The following is a 6,290-nucleotide window of genomic DNA, read 5'->3' as shown; positions in this document are numbered from 1 at the left end:
AGACTTTGAAATACAATCAAATATGCCTGGATAAACATTGGCTTCATTTACATATCGTCACCCTGTTAAAATAATCGCCAAAAAGTCATTTTTTCAAGTTTGGCAGGAAACAAAAAAACTTCACCAAAAGTTTAACATATGACATTTATTGACCATTTCACTCAAAAGGGATGTAACAAAGGCTATTGGCATAGTAATGACACTGTGTGTAAAATATGTAACTTAATATAAATAAATGACTTAGGCAATTTTTTGACTTAAGCAAAATATGGTAACACTTTATTTTGAAGGTGTCTACATAAGAGTCACACAAGCCTGTCAGAAACATGACATGACAAGTATCATAATGTTACTTCAAAGTGTCATTAATGTTCATGACACATCCCATGTCATGTTTATGACATGTCACTCTTCTCTTATGTAGACACCTTCAAAATAAAGAATTACCAATATTAGTGTGGACAATAAAACACTGATTAACTAAACAATCTCCCTCTAGCTCTTCAGTTCTGCATGAAAAAACAACAATAATAAGGATATTCCACTAGAAGTAAATGTAAAAGTCCATCACCACCTATTGGGTTAAGATATTTCAAAGTTTATCTGAGATTTTCCAGAAACATATTAAACCAGACCCAGTTCTTGCAATGTTTGGGGTTGGGTCAGCTGCCATGGAGCTTTCTTTATCAAACAACCAGAAGAATGTGATTTGTTTTGTGACACTGTTAGCGAGAAGAATAATTCTGCTGGACTGGAAACAAAAAACTCCTCCAGTCTATCAAGCTTTAATGAATGATATAATGAAACATTTGCAGTTAGAAAAAAATAAAATTCACCCTGAGAGGTAAGATAAATACCTGTTACACAATATGGCAGCAATTTATGGACTATTATACCAAATATAATCCCATGAAAAAATGAACAACTGTACATTTTTGTAACACTTGACACCCTCCAAGTTGCATTATTACTAATTAAATCTCCTTCTTTTATTTGCAAACGTTATTATTACTATTTTGTATTTTATTTGACTCCACCTGGGTTTTTGTTTGTTGTTATTGTTTTATTTATTTATTGCTTTTATTTTTCTACTATCATTCTGTTCTTTCGTGTTTATTTGAAGCATAAATTAACATGTATCTTCTTTATTTTTGTATCTGAACGAAAGGAAAAAACCCAATAAAGAGAAGTTGAAAAAAAGAAGTAAAAGTCCTACATTATTTTTAAAAATGTATTTAAAGAACACCTAGACATCTCAAACAAGACAAATAAGCAATATAATTTCCCAAATAAATTTCAATTACCTTGTTAAAAAAATCTTACATTTACCCATTCCTCATTGGAAATCCTAAATATATGAATATGAAAATATTTTTTATTCGAAATGTGGAACTGCTGGACACAAGATGTGTCTTTTTTTTCTAAATACAGTTTTGTCCATAAAGTTGGAATAAAATATATATATTTTTTTTACCTCTTTCCATGGAAGGATTGTGATAATGTGATAACGTGTATATCTTTTCAAAACGTTATTAATCAATCTATTTCAAACATATCACAATGAAAATGAAACCACAATTAATAAAGGATTGTGTCTTAAAACAGAATTATTCCAACTTTATGGACAACTGTGTCCATAAAAATTCCATTCCCAGTGTATGTGTCCTCGTGGTTTTAAAAACAAATCAATATTCAATATAAATTAAATATTTATATTTATTACATGTGTGTAGGATTTAAAGGCAGTCCATACCAAGACCAATAACCATAAAAATAGCTGAATTGGATATTTTTTTTAAAACATTCTAGCTCAAGTAACTGGGGAGCTAATTTTAAGGTAACAGAACCAAAGTTCTATTCACTAATGAAACAAAATGATTAATATTGTATTTCATTTTTGGCAGTGATTTACCCTAAATCATAGACACTACTTCTTTATTTTTGTTTTAATTGATAATCATTTTTACATTTTTTTATTTGATTATTTGCTTTAATTTCTAGTTTATACCGCTGTTTACTATTTATTGTTTTTTTGCTATCTACTTTGCTACTTAAAAAAAAAAAATCAACCTTTCTCATAAATCATTCTGCACAGTGAAGTTCAAACATCCATGTGAATTATTTGCAAAACATTTTTGAGTGGAGGTTGACTTTAAGTGTATTACTCTTGGCAAAAAGTACTGAAATATGCAGAGTTTTCCTTTTTAGAGGTTGATATCCTAAATAGTTAAATAAATAGTGTATGTATATATAACTAGTGTATGTATATATAACAACATATAATATAAATATATATAAACGATAAACATTTGAGTTTTGTGAATATAGGCTACACTCTGACTCTGATTTTTAAATTTGATGCATTATGTTTTTATTTAGGTTTTACACAGCATCCCAAATTGGAATCAATGTAGTACTATAACACTGTTGGGCAATTGAATCTATAGCAGTGAATCATATTTTATGAGATGATGATATGTTTAAATATTCTGTGATGTTACTAGTAAATATAGCTGTCAAATAAATATATAGGAGTAAAAATTAGCCTAGAAAGTTTTCTCTAAAAATGCAGTGGGATAGAAATAAAAATTAGCATGCAATAGAATCAATTTACATATGCTGTACAAATCTAAATACATCCTTTTTAAAAAGTTTGTCTTAAATGCACAGATATTATTTATAAATGTTTTGTTCATGCTTAATATTGTTTTATTTGTATGATTTTATGTTTTCATTGTGTTTTATTTGTTCTCAGTGCAATCAACGTTTTAAATTTGGGAGCAAAAAGTGTAACCCAAACCAATCAGTAAATGTTAATGAATTATTTATGGGCTGGAAGAGTCAACAGCATTTCCATTCAGTGTTAGTTTCCCATTCATCCAAAATTGCACTTTATGGTTTCATCTACATATCAGCATTGACTTAATATCTTGTAAACAAGCTTAGTGTTTGATCTCAATTCAAATCTGATTTGTTTTTAGTTTAAATACATTTTTTGTTTATTTATTCTCATTATTATCAACCCAAGATCTCCCTCATTGTCATTGTCTTATCAAGTGTTAATTTGTAAAAAAAAAGAGAGAAATAAAAAAAAAAAGTAGTTAAAAAGTAATACATCAAAAGCATAATACTACAACAATTATGCAACGACCTCGCAGTGGGTATGAAAAATTAAAAATGACATAAGTAGAAATAAATGAATAAATAAATATAGACACAATATATAAATAAATAATGCAGACATTAATACATAATAAATAAATAAATAAATTTGGAAAAGTAAAATATGGAAATAAACAAAATAAATTAATAAATACTAAATCTTTTTTTAAACTCTAACTCTGTTTTAAGATTGAGTTTCTATTACTATTTTATTGTTTTATTGTTTTTAGCATTTTATTGTTTTCATTGTTTTAATTTATTACTATATTTGTGTATGATTTTTATTGTATTATAATTACTGTACATCACTTGATCAACTGAGGTTGTTTTAAACCCTCTGGAGTCCACGAAAGCGCCGGAGCACAACTTCTTCAGGACTTAAAAAACCTTAAAACAAAGCAGCATGGACCCCTGCTGTCAGCTTCCCTCTAAATTTTTGGCTTTTCCAGAAGTTTCCATGTCCAAGTAAAATGATTTTACTTTTTTGCAGATATTTTAAAATTTTTGCAATTGTGCATTTCAACATAATTAATGCAATCTTTTGCATTTTTGGGTTTGTATGATTTTTGGGGTATTTTTTGTGTGTTTTTGTAATTTTCTTGTGTGTATTTTTACTTGTGTTTTTATGTGTGTTTTCTCTATGTTTTTCATAATTTTGCATGCGTTTTTGTGTTTTTGATGTGTTTTTTGGTGTGTTTTTGTCTGTTTTTTATTTGTGTTTTTTGTAATTTTGTGTGTGTGTTTTTGAGTGTTTTTTTTGTGTTTCAAAATGTTGATCCAGTAAGTCAAAATGACAAAATAATAACCAGGTGAGGTTGTACTGAAAAAGATGATACCAGCATGGCATGGTAATCATTATTTAAGTTGCATATACAGGCAGAATGAAAAAGAGTCAAAAACCAACAAAATAGCCCCCAACTCCAAAGGGTTAAATGTGCTCTATAAATAAACTTTGACTTGACTTGAAATACTGAAAATACAGAAATACCTAAATAAATAATTAAATAAATTAAAAATGTAGATTTTCCTCTTTTTTTGGATTTAATTTTTTTTTTATTTCTACATCATGTATTTATTCATTTATTTTTACTTGTGTCATTTCTCGTCCTTCGTATGGGTAAACCAAACATCACGGTGTGACTGTGGTTGTTCCGACAGTCAGCTGTAGGTGTCAGTGAAGCTCTGCACCTGAGAAACAAAGCATAGAAGAAGGTCACGTGAGTCTAGCGGAAGCGTTGGCTTGACAACCACTGTAATCTGTTGTTGGTGCTAAAGGTAAGATTATTAACACTTCAACTTGTTTGTTTTAGTTTTTGCAGTGTTTCCAATTAACCTGATCACACACGACAACCGAAATACATTGCAGTGTATTGTCAGCAGCAATAACTATGAATGATTGTTGTTTTGAGTAAAGAAAGCTGCTGTCCGGGCCTCTGCTGTGTATACGTGCTAAAGCTAAAGCTACCGTTAGCTGTTATGCTATAAAATATAGGGTGCGATATTTACTAAATTAGCAGCACGACTTAGTCAGTGACCTTACTTTAAGATTAATAGTAATAATACGCGGACATTGAAAACTAACAGCATTGGCGTTGACGCTTAGTTACATTAAAACATGTGTGGAAATTGTAGTAGAATACAGTATAAATGTTAACATTGTGATTGCACAGCACTGATGCGATGTTTTCGGCCCCATTCGTATGGTCTAGTGTTATCAGTGTTGTATTATTTAACTGATGTTACTGTGTTTGATATACACTCACAGGACACTTTGTTATGTACTCCTGTTTAACTGCCTGTTAACGCAAATGTCTAATCAGCCAATAACATGGCAGCAACTTAATGCATTTAGTCATGTAGCATGGTGAAGACGAGCTGAGTTCAAAGTACCAAATTATGGAATAACTTTTCCCATATGGCAAAGAACTCCATCTCTTTAAAATGTTTCAAAAGATTTCTAAAAGCCGATTTAACTACTCTTTTAAAATTCGAATTCACACACAAATACACTTTTATATCATGTTCATTTTTGTTTTTTTATTGTTTTTGTTATTGTCATTATAACTTGTTGATGTTATACATATGTTTTTTCTATTATAAGTTTATTACTTTCTAATAACTATGACATTTTAGGTGGAGGCTTTAACTAAGCCCATCTGGGTTTTCTGCCTCTCCCTGCACTTTAGACTATATGTTATCTTTGTCATTTTATGTAATTCTAACTGTGCAAATAAAAAATAAACCTAACCCCAAAAAAAGTGAGCATGAAAATGGAGAAGAAAGGTGATTTTATGGACTTTGAACGTGGCATGGTTGTTGGTCTAAGTATTTCACAAACTGCTGATCTACTGGGATTTTAATACACAAACAGCTCTAGAGTTTAAATTGTCCGAAAAAAATAAAAATATCCAGTGAGCAGCAGTTTTCTGGGCCTTGTTTATGCCAGAGGAGAATAGCCAGACTGGTTCAGGATGATAGAAAGGCTAGAGTAACTCGAATAACCACTCGTTACAACCAAGGTATGCAGAAGACCATCTCTGAACACACAACACGTCCAACCTTCAAACAGATGAAGACCACACCTCCATTTCATTAGGTATACACTTCACCTAATAAAGTGGCTGGTGAGTGTATACTGATATGTTTCTAAATGATGTCATCTGGATGCAAACCAAATTTTAAAATGTATCTCACTATATATTATATTATATTATGTATTGCTGGACCTCTAATATTATCAATGTGCATGTAAATATGCACAAAATATCTTACCTATTGAAACGGAGTCATAAATCAGATCACCAATCATTATCACCTTTTTAAAAAATGCCCTGCAGCATTAGCAACTATTTTGGTGACCCCACAATGTCACATTTTTAAATATTTGGCTTTTCTTCATGAGCAGATTTTCTTGCATTCGGAGATATTAAGCACACAGTCCTATCATGCTTTCACAAACCTGTCAGATAAAACATGTTAAATGTAATAAACTAATATGTTTACCTTTCAGCAAGCACTCAGAAGACACTATGCCAGAAGTCAAGTCAATATTCAGAGAAGTTCTGCCCAAACAAGGTTTGTACCACAGCAGTTAGCTATTTGGACAGCAGTAGTTACAAACAATAGGC

The sequence above is a fragment of the Centropristis striata genome, chromosome 1, assembly GCF_030273125.1.
Source record: "Centropristis striata isolate RG_2023a ecotype Rhode Island chromosome 1, C.striata_1.0, whole genome shotgun sequence".
NCBI lineage: Eukaryota > Metazoa > Chordata > Actinopteri > Perciformes > Serranidae > Centropristis > Centropristis striata.
The sequence above is the reverse complement of the archived record's forward strand: the minus strand, read 5'-3'. Positions refer to the sequence as shown.